General features: G+C 44.7%; 1 protein-coding gene across 3 annotated transcripts in view; it reads right to left on the bottom strand.

Annotated features, from left to right (window-relative positions):
• The window catches only part of LOC118507515 (gamma-aminobutyric acid type B receptor subunit 2), a 47358-nt gene extending 29143 nt beyond the window's left edge, over nucleotides 1-18215 (bottom strand). The window contains exons 1-2 of one of the 3 annotated variants that reach the window (XM_036046071.1): nucleotides 18037-18215; nucleotides 13278-14226 (exon numbers count right to left, since the gene is read on the bottom strand). The gene's annotated coding sequence lies outside the window, so the exon portion shown is untranslated. The remainder of the gene's footprint in view (nucleotides 1-13277; nucleotides 14227-18036) is intronic. The other 2 variants (XM_036046069.1, XM_036046070.1) reach the window with 2 other exon arrangements.
• Nucleotides 18216-18767: the final 552 nt, after the last annotated feature.

Genomic DNA, 18767 nt, shown 5'->3' with positions numbered 1-18767 from the left:
GATGCTTTTCCCGCGCATTTATCCACCTCCGGCCGAAAGCGGGGTTCGGTCGGTGAGTGGCTGAAAAGTCACCGCTAGATGTTTACGAGCGGTGTTGTATGCCTCATTAAGAATTCTTTCTAAATCGAAACTTTTGTTCGGTGTATGTGTCGGAGTAAAACCGGGCTATCTGACGTGCATAGAACGCCGAATCCCGGTTCCCCGTTGGCACGTACGTGGCGTTAGCTGCTGCGGCTGGGGCGCATGTGTGTGCCCTTATACAGGATGGGAAAAACCACCACACAGCTCGGAGCATTCAACCGAGGCTGGAGATTCGGTGAGAAAATGTCTCATCTGTTGTCGTTGACTTTCCTCCGGACCACCACGGGTTGCCGTCCCGTGCGAGCGAGCTTCACGCTAAAATAAACCGTATAGATGGGTGTTTCCCTTCGAGCGGGTCCGCATGCCATCCATCCGATATCTTCCGACCGCTTTTCGTACCCACCCATGTTTGGGGTCGACCCTCTCTATAAAGCTTTCAAAGTTTTGCACTAATTCTAGGAAGTCCCTGTTAATCGACCATTTTCGATGGGAAACAAAATTAACGAAGCAAATTTGTTGCTTTGTCGCTTCGCAGCATCATATGAGCACGCCTGTCTGTGTGCGTTCACCAATTACTAACCCATCCTCCAATCAACCTTTCGTCGATCACGTGCAAAATGTGAGCGTGTGTGTGTGTGGTGAAGAGCAAAAGAAAGAGGCATTTCAACAGCCCGTTTCGAACCGTCCGATTTGAAGCGCGTACCACGATTAAGCGCCCTGTTCTGACGCTGTCCGACCAGCCACTTTGCACCAAAACCAGAACTACGCGAGCTGTGGAACCTCGTGGTGGGAGATGAAAGCGTGGTCGGGGTTTGGCCCAAAAACAACACTGGAACGAAAGGTGAGTGTTTGTGTACATGGCATAGATTGGGCAGGTCCTAGGGAAATCAAGCTCTCGACAACGACAACGAGTGAGGATCAACACTCCTGAGGTTACACGGAGGTTTTGTGTATTCGGTGCACCATCCTGTTCACGCCCTCATCCGGCTCTGTTTCGAATGAAATCTTTCGCGTACTCATGTGTGTGGCCGTGTACCGTGATTGTTGTCGTTGTGTAAAGGGACATGAAATAATAAATCCCCTTAAATTCTAGCAAATTGATGATATTTGTTCTAGTCATTACAGGCAAATGCAAATATTTTGAAAAATGTACACACAACGGTTGGTTGTTTGTTTGTAACACAACAATTTGCACAGTAATATTACATCTGATTTTCTTTTGCAGAACAGAGTTTTCATAACATCGTCAATGTTAGGATGCAATAAGCTTATTCTGCAAGGGTTACATTATTTATCTTAGACGGGTTGAATAGCGGAATTTGATAAACTCAACGACTCATCAATACGGCTTGATCTGGGTTCAACTCTCTACCGGATCATGTCCCGGATACGTGGGACTGATTATTCGAACTTTGGGGAATATAATGCCCAACCCAAGCTCAACCAACAAAGGGTCAAGTGTAAAACCAGCTCATTAAAATTTATTTGTTTCGGTCGTATATTTTAAAATACGCACAATTAAGGACCTATGGAAATAACCGCGCATGGGAGTTACTGTTGATATGGGTTACGTGAAACTAGCACCATATTACTATGTGAGTATGAATTGTGTGATGTAAAGTTTTAATCTGGGTTTTACTGACAGGCGCTGGATCCTTTTTTCAGTCATTGGTCGCAACAGAAAAAATCAGCTGTATCAATGGATAAAAAACTCCACAATTGGATTTGTTCTCCTCTATCCTGTACTTTTGAGCAGAAGCGCAATTAATGTAGTTACAAAAAATATACTTTTGACTGAGGAATGAGAACTGTTTCAATCCACAGTTTCGGGTCCATTTACACTCCAGTAATGCTGAATAATCAATAATGGATGCCAGTTAAGCAAAGTGAGGTGTGTTGCAATATGATAAAAGCCTACAGATGTGTGGATTGATATTTATCGATTAACAGGGCAGATCAAGTGGTTAAACCACTAATATTCAATAATCACTATATTAATGAACGTTTTTGATCAACGGACTTAAGAGTCCTGTGACTTCTGCAGTAAAGGCTCTCTCTCTCTCTCTTCTTGGCCTAATGATCGCTTATGTCAAGCCTGCCATTTCTGGTCTACTAGACTGAATAATACCACGTATTTGGGTAGTCAGTCCTCACTACGGGAGAACAGCCTGGAAAGGATTTGAACCCCGGTTCGCCGTATGAAGGCCGACGCCGTGGTCGCCTCAGCCACCGGGCCGCCTCGCCTTTATCAGAAGTAAAGCCTATAGAAGCATTCAACTTCACCAGTTTTCGGCCAGGGCGAATATATTTGAGCACCAGCATCTCATATTTGTCACCGATGCCTTTTCATATCATAGACTCTTGAACAAGGCCCCTAAGGCGAGGTCCTTTGTACAGAGCTTCGAAGTCTATCCTCTTAGGCTATACCTTTTGGCAAAGATAAAGGCTACTCCATTGACCTATACAAATCTTGTTTTTAAACACATATGCATCACTATCCTATTTAACTAACTCTTATATTGGCAAAAATCATCAGTTTGAGATGAGTTTAATTCATTGTTTTGTAAAGCCGTCTTTCAATAAGGACTTAACGCCGGAAACAGAAATTATAACTTATTTTGTTTACCAATTTTGATTGTAAAAAAATTCTTACTTAGTGACCCCTTAGTAAAAGATCAATTAAATAGAAGAGTTAAGACAAATCAACAAGTTATTCAAAAACAACCCACGTTCACAATAGATGCTCAGATACAAGGCATGATTACTATTGCGCATGTTTTTTCCTGTAGCATTTACACAATTTTTGGCCAACTTTTTTCGTAGCTGTAAGCATGCCCATTGCAAAATGCAGCAATGCTTCAACGTAATGATACTTTTAATGTACAAATCATGTTCTTAGATTATCATTGTGGCGACAAGCATTTTGAAGCGGTAAAATAATAATATGCGAATCGGTGTCGTTAGCGATAAGTGCAAATTTATGTCACTCTTTCTCAGACACTCTGCACGTACGGGAATGTATGCAAATTGAAAGCCAGTAATGATTGCCAGTATGCAAATTGGGGCGGTCCGGTGGCCGAGGCGACAGCGGCGCCGGTCTTCCCACGGCAGGGCCGGGGTTCAAATCCCATCCAGACCGCCTCCCCGTACGAAAGGCTGACTACTTTTCTACGGGTAAAATTAAGTCACAGAAAGCCAGAAATGGCAGGCCGAGACCTCTCGAGGTTGTAGTGCCACAGAAGAAGAAGAAGAATGATTGCTTTGGTTATGACAGCCCGGAAGAGTTTTAATAAAATAAAATAATCCTGTATCATAAAACATATTAACGAACTTTATTTTACGAATATTGTGCCAATATTTGTGCCTCGCACGCACTCAATTAAAAGCGCATAAATAGTCTTGTAAGGAATTACAGCTAGTAATATAATTAGTGTTAAACAACGCCCATTTTACTACACCAACCACACCGCTAGGTAAACAAATCCAACCGATTTAGAATTTAAACTACCGGTAACTACCATATTATCACCGTAAATGAACAGTTAAAGGGCCATTTGCATTGTAAACGTTGGCATTCTTAATTATATAATTTATTGACCGAGGTGAAAAATAAACCCAGAACCCGCTGTCCGCTGCCAGTCTAGTCCTTTTATCCTTCGAAAACCCGTCCTTTTTTGGGGTAGCGCACCACAGTACGGTTCGTGGGAGTAACTTTCTTTGCATACAATTTATTGTTCACCGCGTTTGACTAAGGCGCTGTTTGCAATCAGTGCGGTCTGCTTTTGGCACTCGACTTTTCAGTTTGTACTATTGGGCACGGGTGGAGGAGTGAATTGATAGGTACCAGTGGTGTCCAGAACCGGTCTTGAGGACGGCCAAACGGAACGTCTTGCCTTTTCGTGTCGCTTCGCTCTTTCCAACCTCGTCCATTCTATTCTAATGTCAATCAGCGTCACCCCCAACGAGCTGGTTCGCACCAAGAACCGGGTTTGGAACGGAAGCTAGGTGGAAAATTAATTATTATGACGCATGGTGGATGTATCTACTTGCGACCGTGGAAGAAAGAATGCAACGTGGAGGCTCGAGTGGGCCGGCAGTGTCAGCCAATCGTTGCCTTCGGCTAGTCGGTCGCCCAACTTCCAGGCACCTGACAGCCAAAAGTGATAAGGGATGAAAATGGACCAATGTACCAGCGCCGGGGAAAAAGCGTTCCAAATACAAGTCCCAGTTAGATGTTAGAAGTAGCAAGCGCGAAGCTGTGCCAATTGTTGCGAGTTGGAATTTTAAACCTTTAACCAGTATGAAAGAACGCAACCGTACCGTTTGCCGTCACATTGCCAGCGAATGAAAGTAATTGAAATTTAAGATAATATCATCTCATTCCGGGTAAACACAAAACCATCATCATTACGTCGTCCGGTCTGTGTGCGCGCAGCAATCCTTTCCCCGTTTTTCGCCTCGCCGCCTGCGACGCACGCCAGCCTTGGCATTTTTGGAATGATTCGATTTCGTTCCCTACCGTTTAGCAACTTTAGCCAACTTCAGCACCTGTTGGGCGTTGTGAATATGACGCAAGTGAAGGTGTGCTCGGTGCCCGACATTGTGCTGGCAGTGTGTGACTACACCCAATCTGCCAGCATTCCGGTGTGCCCCAGATGTGTTGCGCTTTATGATGGATTGTGTGTGTGCCATGATGTACACGGGTAAGGGCAAATGTATTGTAACAAAACCAAGTAGTACTAGAACTTCCTTTCGCTGCACGGAACGAGTGAGGGAGTGGAAAATTTCCGGCACAAAACCATTATTAGTAGATGGATATGGAGAAACGGATAATTCCTGCACTCACCTGTTCCTCACTCCACGAAGATTAATCTAACCTGACAGACTGGGGAAAACGGAACGGGCAGATGGAAGTACTCGGCCGGTCGTACCGAAATCCTGGGTACGACCTGGGTATTACCTTACCACCGTTTAGTTGAGTGGGAGAAATAGTTAAATTTTAACCGCGTCCTGTTCTATCCTACCCACTTTACCCACTCGCCACCTCGATCCGAACTGCCTACTAACCTTCCGCACACGTACGCAACCACTCATACATTCGAAATGTAGTCAAAATTAGTTACTGCAGAACTGGAAAGCTGGCCTTTTCTGGCCTGGGAGACCACCGAGGCAGCTTTCATTTGTTTCATCAAGTGGTTCCTCCATCATAATCCCACGTCCACACAAAGTTGCTCCACCGCTGCCAGAGCTGTACGATGGCTTCCGGGATGGATGGAACGCGTGCGGCTCGTTACGTTTCATTACGCTCCGGACGCGTTTGGGGGTGTTTAAATTTTCACCCCACACAGAACGGGACGGGATGAGGATCAACGATGGGGAAAGCGATGGGAACGAGTCTCGGGACGAAAGGATCCCTTTTTCACCCCTCAAACCCAGAGCCCGGACATGTTCGTGAGGCGCACATTAAGTATGTAAATTAATTCCATGTGGCTTCTTTGGGAATCAATTTAATTTCCAACCAACCAACCAACGAACGAACCGACCTATCTGTTTTTGTCTCTCTATCTCCGGCCCGGCACGGAGCGTGATCTTAAGCGGATCGGATGAGCCTGATCGCCGGGTGATGGAAGGACTCTCGGTCTTCGACTCCTTTTATGCATTTTTCGTTCCGCCTTGGCCGGGCCTTGAACGTGAATGGTGAGAATAAAAATGAAATAAAATGGAATGAAATTCTGTCGGATAGTGCCATCCATCGTCAAGCCAGCAGGCACTGGTACTGGAACCGTCTTTCCGACTGGGAACTGGGACCGTCTCCTGTGCAGAACAGAAGCAGACGCTGCTAGAGCTTGGTTTGTTTGTTTGTTTGTTTGCACGGCGAAAGCCGGAAGCAGGTTCAATATTGAACAAAGGCTTAACATTCTCCACGCCGAAAACGGAAAACTTTATCCATTCTAGCTATGGCCATGGGTAGAACCGGTTCCCCGGGTCCCCGTTACTCATGTGGCGGACGGCATCTAACAATAATGCTGGCAATGTTCGCGGTGGAAGATTAATTTACCCCTGGGGGAGCTTATGAATCAAAACCCATTTTTATCTTCACTGCGATGAATCGCGCTCGTAATGGTTGGTGGATGCTAGCCTAGCTTGCTTCCTTCCTTTTCGCTTGTGTGTGTGTGCTTGGCTCTTGGTTTGGTAATTCGCAACATTTCTCCTTTCCGCACTCAACTATACACCGTCTACACTCTACACATACTCACACATGCCATTAGTGTGGCTGTTATCAACGATACGTTTGCGTATACGTAAGAAATGGTCTTATTCACTTCATCGTACATCTTGTGCACCTTGTACGAAAGCGTTTCGTTTTGCGTCTCAATTGCACAGTGGGTAACTGCCGTGAGAAAGGTTTGTTAAATGAATTTTGATATTTCATTGATTTAGTATTTTTACTCAGACCTGTCGTCTGAGTATTATATTTAAAATATAGAAAATTGGATTATAAAACATAAAATGTTAATGAATTTAAGAAATATTGTAGAATATTTGAGATAAAAGAATAACTCAAGTATGGCAAAAGTTGTAACTATGTCCATACAAATTAAACATATTCTTGTCAAATGATTTGACAGCAAATCATCAGAAGATAATTTTACCATCTTATTTTCATTTTAACATTTTGTGAAGAACCTTTTTCCCTTACGCACCTTTTTAATTTCTTAAACGATTTGTCAAACAGGAGTAAAGAAAAGTACCAGGCGCCTCCATTATAAATCTAACATTGGAGTAAATAAAGGCTTCTGCTAGAAAAACTAAAACTAAAAAACTATGAAAAGTTAAAAGCTAACTTCGGTCAGTAATTAGTAGACTGTCATTAGTAAATTAAAAAATGCACTTAAAACACATATCCTAGATTCAGAAGTTTTAGTTTTACTTTCTAATGTTTTATAAATCTTATTTGAAGATGAGACAAGTGTAAGTAGTTGAGGGTAGTAAAGTAAAGAGGAAGAATATCGAGGTCAAATGTTAACGAACGCAAAAAGAAAAAAAATTACAACTGGTTACATTTGATATTTTTAATAACACAGTAAAACTCCAGTAACAATATAGAATTTACACTAATTTCAAAAAATGAAAAACATTCGTTTGAATAACAACACACAATGAAACTTTCAAGAGAGTGTACTCCCCGTGAGATAATTCAGAAACACATTAGTGTACTCATATTGAATATTAAATATCCGATATGGTGTCATAATAAGTGGAAAAGCACAAGAAAATAATTTTATCCCAATATTTGTTCTACGCAACCCACTGTGCACGGTGTTGTATTGATGTTATCATTAGGTTCTTATCCTTCCTTCTGCTTTACTCGTTCATTCGCATATGTGTAAGAAGTATGGTTGCATGCACGCAGGCATATGTAAAGTAGATGTGGGCGCGTGTTTTTGCTGTTATTGTTTTTCTGTTTTTGTTTTTTTTTTTCAAATACATGGAGGAGAGATTTACCACGACACAAAAATGGGGCAAATGCTATTGCCAAAGTGTGTGTGTGTGTGTGTGTGTGTGTGTGTGTGTGTGTGTGTGTGTGTGTGTGTGTGTGTGTGCGTTAATGTATCCACACACCAACCGGTAACGATCGGATCATGATGCTTTCAATTTCTCCAGAGTTGTTTTGTTTCGGTCGCATTTCATCTTTCCCTTGTTTTCTAAGAGCTCGAGCTTTTGTAATACGTACGACCAGCGACTGCCGATTCTAGGGCTTACTTTCTTACACTGTCTATCACATGAATGGTGAGAGAGAGTGGGAAAGAGCGATGGAATGAGAGACAGTGGAGACGGTTGGGTAAGCGAAGTCCTAGGCCGGATCTGACGCCCATAGGAAGGGACGATTAACATCGGCTCGGCTGAAAAATGTCGAAACGGAACCGGAAACGGAAACACACAGCATCGGTGCAAAGGCAAACACAAAATGGATTTTTGTCGCTTTCATATGGCCGTTCCCTGCCTTCCCCACCCCCGCCTCCCATTGACACATTGAACCAGTGAAGTGTGGTAGAGTACAAGTGACAAAAATCACACACGCATACACACACTCAAAGCACCAAAAGGGATTCGAACGGAACAGTCGGAAGAACGTGTTTTAATTTCTACGCGCTTATCGCCGCACCGAAATCGTAATAGAAATGGAAAAACCGAATACGACCCGGTCTCGTGCGTGTGTGTATGCGTGTGTTATACACACCGTTCTGTACAAACACAACGGAGGCTTTAGAAAACTCGCTTAATAAGTGTTAGTACCGGGGATAGGCCGATGGAAGTGAGATGCGATTTTTTTGCGCTCACCAAATTTAGTCCCTTTTTCCGTGCTGGTCGGCTGGCGGCAAAGGTGAAAGGAAAGAATGATGGTCATGGTGCCACCAGCAGCACCACCTGGGTGGTATCGCACCATCGAATGTGCAAACCTGAGCACGTGCAAAGGTTTCGAGATTTAGTGATTAGAAGAAGAAAAAAAAAACTCTGTCGAACCTACGACATTTGGTGGAGCTGAAGAATGGTTGTAGGTTGCTGCGCGAGTGCCACAAAAGCGTAAAATCACGTCACATGGAGATACTCACGTATACCTGAGCCGCTTCACAGTGATGATGCTTTTGCAAGTGATTTGGGGTTTTATTTCTCTACCTTTCAGTTGTGCCCGTCCCTTTATTTTCCACCAGCGGGCTATCAACGGACTTAAACCGCGAGAGGTCTTCTTTGTGAGTGTGTTTTTTTTTTGGACGGACAGTTTTGCTAGGCCATAAAATTGTCATCTGCAGATATGCTCAGGCACATTGTCTCGCTTTTCGCTACCGCATCGTTGAGATGTACCGGCACGCAGGTGGATGTGATGTTTAAAAGAGCAAATGTAATTTCAAACTCATTCCCGTTTGTAATGATATTCCTTGGTATTTACTTTGTTTTAATGGATGAGAAATGTTGTCGTTCTTGTGCCTGGAGGTAGTACCATCGAACGAACATGAATGGAACGTAGCAAAGAGATGAGTAGCATGAAAATATAATTAATGTACAATGTGGAAAAGAGTTGAGAAAATGTTTGTTTTGTATATTATGCCATCATTGTCTTTTCTTTTAGAGGTGAATGAGGTCTCATAGACCCAAAGCCCAAACAATAAAAAAATGTCTTCACATTTTATGAATTACAGTTCAATGTTTGTTGGTTGTTTTGGTTGGGTTGAAATTTGTACTTGTTACAAATGAAATTATTATTTATTATATCACAATACATCACATGTAAGATATATGAGACATCCACGACTTGACAGTTTAACAGTATTGTTACTCGTACTTCGAGTTGAAAAAATTAAATTGCCAACTATCCGCTGAAATAATCTCGACAAACTCTTGCAAGTCACTTTGTTGTTTTCTATTCTTGCCTTCAAAACAATCATGTACCTTCCTCTCCATAACATAACTATTTGATTTGAGCCGATCAGTTTTAAATTCTCTACACATTTATGCTGCACATCAACGGCAGTCTTATGTGCCCATGAATTTGATGTTGATAAATAAACCAATTTACGCCACGCAATAATTTGATCAGGCTAAGTCTGTGTCCGTAGCAAAGCAGAACTGGTAATATATTCAATGGGATGATATTGAACTTTTCTGCTTCTTGTGCTTCCTCCTTCAAGGGCTTTACTTTTTTTACACCGTACAAACAGCACCGAACTCAATTACGTCGCTTGCTATGAATATCGTGCTCAATATCGAAGGCTTGACTGAATGACACTTGACGTGAAGCCGGTTGATATAAGGAGTCTTCTTCTCCCATCAGACCATTCAGTCATCATCGAGGGTTATTGAGCTAACGGTAAAATTACAATTAAGAAGAAAAAAAATCAACCACAACAACAAGACTACGGATTATACCGGGCGTAATTTCAACAATTGGTTACGATATCCAAACATTAAATTGAGTTTGTTGGTGGTAAAGATTAAGAAAAATGTTTTAGCTATCATGAAAATCTCTGACACATGGTTTGACGTAGCAAACAACTGCAGTTATAGGTTTGTGCTATAATTCTTTACGTAGAAACCAGGAGACAACAAGAAACAATTTAATGAATCTACTTAATGTGGAGTTCATTAAACTTTCTGATGCGGTAGCTACATAAAAACTGATATCATTCTTATTTGATATCTACGAGCTGTTTAGTCTCATCATCGTGTAGCGAGTTAGACTCGTCAGGAGTGCTAGCCATGTCATGAGAATGGCACCGGATGACCCAACGCATAGATTCATTTTAGAACGTTCACATGGACAGAGGAGGCCCAAATAGAACGATGGTGTTTATGCGTTGGCCAGAAAGCTCGAGATTTTTGATTGGCAGACGAAGGTGTTAAATGTATACCTATTAGAGGTATCAGTACAAACATTCACTACTAGTGAAGGCTGATAAAATACAGCATACAACAGAATATTTTTTACGTCAGCACACGAAAAAACTGAACTTTTGTTTGATGAAATATAAGGAGGCTTGACACATGTAATAACTCATCAGTATAGTATAATTAAAAAAAATAAACATTATACTTTTTTACATTTTGATTTGCACATTTTCCAATGTTTCTGGGTGCCAGTTTTAAGACTTCGTCCCAAGTAGAAGGCAAGCGCTTATTTTACACGCATCAATCACATTTGCATAATAGCTTCTAGCTCTACGCGATGAACACCTTCAAAAACCAAAACTTTAAAAATGATTCTTGACAACAATTCATTTAACCGTTCCTACAGTCCACGAATGCTCGCCTTAAAAGCAAGCGGTTGTACTAAATCAACAGTTGACGTTTCACATTTGCATTTAAATTTCGGCCGGCGTTGCCTTACATTGCATTGGCAATGAGATAGTAGATTGTATTTCCGTGAAATAATATTACACGCCCTCGGCAAATTGCCAGTTGTCAGTCAGTTAGAAATGAAACATTTCCTTCCATTTGCATGTTGATTTCACATCACATAAACTACCGGGCGCCTCCATCGTGTGGCGGTGGGCTTCTCTCGGTGGCGGTCGACGGTAGCCCAAAAGATGTTCGTTTGAATTTTGAGTTAATTAAACCACTTCTCAACCCAAACACTGCACCACCACCAAACCAATACCAATTTTCACCTCAAAGTCCCCGGCTCGCTTCAAAGAGAGCGGACAGTTTGCGTTCACCGCACGAACCAATCACAACTCAAGACACAATGCTTGGAGCTTCTCGATACCCGTTGGGGGTGTGCATGTGTATGTGTGGATAATTGGAAGCTAGTAGGTAATGAAATTACATTCAATCGCGAAAGCTTGCGCATTAATCAAACATTCCTGACGCGTGGCATTTCACCCCCATTCTCGCCAGTCCATCGAATATAATAAAGGGTCGTACTTCACAAGATTTTGCTCTTGAATCTCATTCTTCGAAAAATCATTCTATCAAGCATTGGAACGCACTTTAATGTGTTCACGTATTGTGCAAATGTAGCTAGAAAGAACTACAGCAACGTTCCAGCATTCCACACAAACCAATCCAAACGTGAACGGCACCATCGCAACAGCATAAAAGCTTAAAGACTGATATAATTTTTGGTGCCATAGCACACACCAAACGCCCCAAAGATCGTACGCACGCTGCACAAAGCAACTGCGCCGAGAACGATCCAATAATAAGCACTGTAATCAAATTAAGGGTTAATAAACACCATTTTTTGTTGACTGTGCTTAGTTACGCACACACACATCCTATGGCAGCCCGGTGACGTTTGCGTAAGATTGCGGCGACCGTGGCGTAAGAGTGGTCTCGAAAGGAAAACAGAGCTGTGGTTTAGTGGTAACCGTCGTTCATCCGCTGGCAAGCACTATGCCATAGGTTATGGGTAATTGCTGCTGGGACTACACCATAAAGCAAAGCAAATCCTTGGCTCATACCACCACCATCATCGTATCCTTCGGAAAGAGGCAGCGCTTTGGCGGCCACCAAAGCTGAACGACATTTCGCACATCGAATCTCGGAATGATACGGCCCACAGTTTCCGTACCACCGGTACCGACAAAATGGAGTAAAGAATACGACGACAAAGACGCCGTTAAAAATCTGGACCCCAATGCAAAGGTCCTGTAATAAGAGTTGTGGAAAATTTGGGGAAAGCGAAGAATTCGGTTCGTTTGGGTTTTATTTTTCAAGGATCTTCGGCAGCAACAAAATTGACTGGGTCGCAAATTCTTTTCCAACTATTGTTGGATGGTGGCGGCCGGTTGGTTGCCATTCGCTACAACCACCCAAAGACTACAATCGCTTTGTGATACAACTGCTAGCGCGTTCGGGAAGTCGAGAGTCCTTGGCCACCAGAAATGAATAGGCCCTCTCAAAAAGGAAGGACCGCGATCTCTGCTGAAGATGCTCTTCCTCTTCCCGCATTCGTAAACGAAAATTGTGTGTGTGTGTGTGTGTGTGTGTGTGTGTGTGTGTGTGTGTGTGTGTGAATGTGTCGACAACTTTGCTGGTGGGGCTATCTACCTTCTGAGACCAGCAACTTAACTGGGAAACAAAGTTGTTGGGCGGTGCCGTCGAACGATAAAAGCACATTAGTTTGGACGAAATTTTTCCCTCCGTCATTGAATTAAGTGATAACATCGTTACGCTGTTATTACTGGCTTATCTCTAAATTTGCCACCGAAACTAAGACTACGGAGTCGTCCTTTCCTATCTACCCGATGTCTGCCGGTGGTATTGTCAAGATATTGTTCTTGAGCCTGCAGTGGCGTAACCAGAAATCTGCTGATGTAACATCGACACACAACAAACGGCGTGACGGCGCACGATGGATCGGCCATCTATCTATCCATCCATCCATCCATCTATCCATTCATTCGTCGAAATATTGAAAGCCAGCTCATGGACGCAGTACAAAAAAAAAACACGGCCATAATCGGCTGTGAGCATCCCAAATAGACGGCCTGCCGAAAGACGGAGCGTAACCATCAAACGTTATCGTTCAACGAAAGTACATTTTTCCCTCAGGAGCAAAACCAGGACTGCTGGCAAGAATTGAAAAAAAAAAAACAAAAAAATGCCCCGGAACAACAACATTCATCCGTACTATCCGTACTGCACGTTCCTGACCATTGCAGATGAGCTACGGACGGATGGACGGCTTCACTTACCTTGATTCAATTTGTGCCGAGGACGTCGCCGGTGGCCGGTTCGTTCGTTGTTTCGTCGCACAGTCGTATGTCTTCACGTACCCGGTACGGCCACCACACAGCCCGGGTATTTCTTTGCTCGCTTCGCTTTTTTGCCTCCTAACGTGATCAAAAGATAACGTCATCAGGTGTATACAACTCGCTGGAGCGCATTTCGCCCATGTGCAACGATGATGAATTGCAGCTATCTCCACCGCTGCTGCACCACTGCATGCACAACTCGCATTCTAGCGGTGCAATTTTCTTCTCTGCACTGCCAGCACACGAGACGAAGCTGGACCTCGTGTACCTCGTCGTGTGTGCCCAAGCGCCTCAGTAACAACAGTGCACTTTTTTCACTCGCTTTTGCCAGAATGCAATTTTCCTCGGTGCCACGTTGTTGCACGGTGTGCCGTCACACTGCACAGCTTTTAGATCCCACGGTGAGCCCACACCACCATACGACTAACACATTCAGCGAGCGCATCGTACACGGGAAGCAGTAGATCACATTGCTTGTGCCAATTCGCGCCGTACCTCGTTGTTTCTTTTACTCACTGGCCGCTAGAACCGCTCATAGGCACACTCGCACACTTGCACACACACACACACATCCCGTTACACGGACACACAGACACATGCAGGCACTAGCGGTAAATAGACACACTAATGCATTCCTGATCGATCCTCCAGACCTCGATTACGCCACTTTACTTCAATGCGCGCCCTTTACTGCTGCCGTTGAGCGCCATGATGATGATATGCCACTTCACTCTAGTGACGGATGGATGTGTTTTGGGAGCTTTAGTAACACATGCACAACCGCGCGCACACCCACACACACACTCACACAGAAACAGTACACTCAATATTTTCTGTCTACACCGGAACGGGAAAAGTAAGCATGCCTACCTGTGCCGCCGGAGTCAACCTGTGCAAGTCAAGCAGGAGCCATAGGGACACACGTTAATTCGATGCTTTGCAAGAAACGGCCCGAGTTGTGTTTGACGATGTGACTTAATGGCGCGTTGTGTTTTGTTTTCTTCCAGTTCTATTTGTAAGCTACACATTTTTTGTCTCTCTGTTCGAATCGTTCATCCTCTGTCGCTGCCGTTTGCAAACGCAGATTTTATGCGTTACACACCGTGTGTGCTTCTTTGCCGTGTGCGAGCCGTTTTGTTTCCATCCCTGTTTCTATGGCAGCACTTTACGCGAGCTCAATTCCGAGTGCTTAATGGGAGCCCGTGGGTGAGGATGTGCTGAAATAACATCATCCCCCTTACACGTGGTGCGATCGAACTGGCTTCCCACCTTCATCAACAGTAGTCGTCGGCTGCTTCGGATCCACTCTATGTGTGTGTGCGTTGCTGTGGGCATATTATTCTAAGAAGCCTTTGCCATTTGTGCCTCGGCGCGTTGCTTCGTGCCAAAGGAACTCGATTTTCGACACATCATAGTAGGATGATTTTCAACATCTCACCATAAAATATCAGCCGTTCTGTGCTGTGAGCCTACTCCGATTTGTTGCTCCGCACGCCTACAGAACATTTTTGACAGTTGTCCTTGCTGTCTGTGTCAGACGAAAATATCGATATTACTTGGAGTGACACACTGTAGTGGAGCGACCAAAAATTTGTGTCCCGTCATTGCAGGGACAATATCCGAGTAATGCGGGAAAGATAATCGAAAACACAGCAGCTTAGTTTGGTGGTAAGCTTCAGCCCGACCGCGCTGATGATAATCATGCGCGAAGTGAACAGAACACAACCGAACAAATTCTCCCCCATCCCGTGTGAGGCTCCAGTCCATTTACATACCCTGGAATGCAGTGGATCCTGATTTTCGTCAACGGCTACCATACTTGCAGTGTAAGTTTTCGTAAAATGAAAGCAAAAACCGCTCGATATTGGACACGGCAGTTTAGTGACATGCCTGTGTGTATGTGTAGTTTGCATGTATCGCAAGCAAGTGAAGAAATACGTCGGCACGTTAGCAAAGCCCTCACCTCACACATAGGCAGGTTCGCAGATAGCTATCAATAATTAACGTTTGATTCCCGACGGGTGCTAACCCATTCGGACATCCGTCCATTTTGATTTTCTCTCCCCCAGCCGGGTTGCGATTACAACTCTACTGTTTCCTTTGACTTCCCATTTGCTTCTGTGAGCGAGTGGCTCTACTACACCGGCAGGACCCGTTTTTTCGCCTAGCCCACGTTAAGGCAATTGCACTCACGACACGTCTAACGACGGGTACCTCGTCCTCCACGGCGAAGCGATTTGGGGCTTTTTGCTCGTTGAAAAGCTCACTGTGGTGGCTCCCTACTTGTGAAGTTTCGTAAGCATCGTAAATACGAACTGTCAAAAGTAATACAAATTGATATTTAGCGAAGCCCCGGTTTTTTGCATCGCCCACAGCTACGGGCCGACTATCGGGTTCGCGGTTTCGATTTTTTTGGTTCCGTAGCTATTGTTTTTTGAGCCACAGTTCCCCGATTGATTTACAGCCCCCTTTTCGTCGAAGGCCACCAGCCCTGGTCGCACTTTCTCGCTCGCACTGCCTCTCTTAAGGAGTGTTTTTCTTTCTCGCCTCGCCCTGCTGTATCTCTACTACCCTGTGTCATTCGCAGCACACTTTCTTCCATTCACCTTATGGCGTTTGGGGTTACATCACTATAAAAACAGCCCATGTGAACCATGCGAACCACACCGAAAGCCGTGCGTGCGTGAGCTCTGCAATTTCGGTTTGGCCTCTGCATTTGCGGCCCGGAGGGCACAACGCTTTGTTGACCCGGTTTGGCCTTAGCCCGCCGCACATTACATGGCTGCCAAGGATTCCAGCCTTCTACCTTTACCCTGGGCTCCTGGTTGGCCTTCTGGTGGCCGTCAACCGTTGTCGTGCGACCTTCATTCCAGTTTGTGTCTGTAAGATCGGTACGGTTTGACTTAAGGGTGTCCGATGTTTATGGAGCTTGGGGAGAAGGAGGGGGGGGGGGTGAGGGGACAACTTTCTCCCTACCATCGCTCGTGAGCTCCACAAGCCACTTTGTCACATGAATGCACTGTTCCACGGCAAACGATGGCTAGCGAGGAGCAATTTCCTAGATATCTTGATGCAGTGAGCTAGAATGAGGTTTACGTTTTTACGACCGTTTCAGGTCGGCTGCAAGCGAAGAAAGTCATTTGCAGCCAAGGAATGTGAGAACCATGGGGACCATGATGAAAATGACATGCTTCGGGAAAATTGTTTATCTCTTAAGAACATCACCACCGTGAAAGTTTGGTGTGGATGTTTGATGGAAAATGTTGTAAAAATGTAATGATCTTTCGGTTTTTTTTTGTTCCTCACACTATACGTGTGACAGCTTACTGGAACGACTTGTACGGTCGTCTTACTAAGCTGGCAAAACGTTATCCTGCCTGTTGGACGGATTTTGGCCCACCGAAAAAAGCTTCTACTGTTGCTTCGAAAGTTCGTCTCATTATTTTTACTTCGAAATGTAAACGAAATTTGATGTGTAAAATGCACTATGGTAATCTCTCATTACCGACTTCCTGGAGCCACACACACACACATACCAGTCATCAAACGAAATGGGGAACTTTCTGCTTGTTAGTGAGCGTGGTCTAGTGACAAAGTTCTGATGTTACCCGTAGCAGCACCCTGCTGTATCCGCGCTCTATTCACACACGCCGACCGCCTTCTTTTCCGCACTATTATAATCGCGAAATCGTTTACAGCTCTGTGGAAACAATTTGCAAACGATAGCGCAACACCTAGCGGAAAATCTAGTGAATGAAGGGGAACGGTGGTTGTCCGGAGCTTGCAAAGCTACGCTACGTCTGGAATGATGCTTCACTCGAGAAGTGAAGGACTCTTCATACTGTCCACGAGAATGACAAGTGGAGCTGACAGCACTAGCACCATCGGTTATGATGCTGTACCATAGTAGTAGTAGTGGTGGTAGTAACAGTTGTATGTGTATCAGTAACGTAACGCCGACAACAGTAGCAGCAGCAGCAGCAAGTAGTGGTAGTTGTGTACGAAAGAAGAAGTATTATGGTCGGCATGTGCGCTTTCCACAGGCACAAAAATTGACCTAATCTTATGCAGTACATAATTTAACCGTTCGTTTACTCAGCTCTACCACGGATGCTGCCTCTCTCAACTCTTGGTCGGGTTGTATCTGTCCGCAAACCGTTTACCGTTTAGAAAGCTTTCCCCCATTTACACTGGGAGCGTTTCCGCACAAACAGACAGCCGCCCTCTGGACTTCGCGAACATCCACACATACACACGGGGACGCACTGTCGTAAAAAGAAAGCTTCATATTTGTGTAACGTTAGTGTAATAATTTCGGATTCTGGAGGGATGGCATGGGAGGGAACACATTCACACACACTCACACACCAACACCCGTGCCCGAGATTCGGTAACTCCGGACTGTGTGTGACACACATTTTATGACGTTTTGCTGGGACGTTGCTTCCCAATAAACAAGCAAAAAGGGTGGAGTACGGCAAAATGCTCCCGATACGGCAAGCACGGCGCTACTGTCGGTACGATTGTGGCGATGATTGGCCGAGAGCAAGAGTGTGAAGTGAATTCGCATTTTTTTTCTATTAGAAACAAAAAACACACGCACATGCACACACACACACACGCACGCGGATAAGAAATTCCTGTTTTTGGACACTGATAATATATCCGCCACTAACACATTAACAGAATAGCACACCACCTTCTGGACGGTACGGAATCCCGTGAAACGATTCGATATCGACGGATAAAGAGCCCACTGTCACTTTGGCTTGGCAAGGACCTAATGGCGAATCTGGTATGCTGGCGTATGACACTATCCCCCGGTTTGGGATCTGCTCAACCGTACCGAGTTCTCTCTCGCTCTCTTTCTTCTTATTCTCATCTGTCTTGGTTCGCCAGGACATCGGGTTTTTCATCCTACGCGCTACGTCACAGCAGGATACACAACAACGTGCGGCCACGGCGTCCCAACTCCACGATTTCTCTCTCCCGCTCACTTGAGAGAGGGAGAGCGAGATTTTTCCCAACCCGACGGGCCGCTTGAAATGAGCAACAGTGGATGGCCGAAGAAAAGGCATCTTGGTTCCTCGTGGCTGCCAAACAACCGGAGAGATCCAGCCAACGTTGCCAGTCAGCAACAGCAGCAACACCTACACGCGTCGAGCGAAAGCACTTTTCGCGTCGTTAATGGAAAGCTTACCGCCTTCGTTCGTGACCGTGTAGCAACTCGACAGCCCCATCTCTATCTGCCATGCGCGCGCGGAGATTGTGTGCCGTTCGTTTGCCAATTTCGCACGAATCGATGGCCGAGAGACGACGGCCATCAGAAAGCGAGGGAGCAACAGAAGTAAAACTTCCCCAAAGAGCCTCGCCTCGTGGAGTGTAGAAGAGCGGCGTCGTCATCTACCAGGCCAGTGGCGATGGAAGCTG

The sequence above is a fragment of the Anopheles stephensi genome, chromosome 2, assembly GCF_013141755.1.
Source record: "Anopheles stephensi strain Indian chromosome 2, UCI_ANSTEP_V1.0, whole genome shotgun sequence".
Classification (NCBI taxonomy): domain Eukaryota; kingdom Metazoa; phylum Arthropoda; class Insecta; order Diptera; family Culicidae; genus Anopheles; species Anopheles stephensi.
The sequence above is the reverse complement of the archived record's forward strand: the minus strand, read 5'-3'. Positions and strand labels throughout refer to the sequence as shown.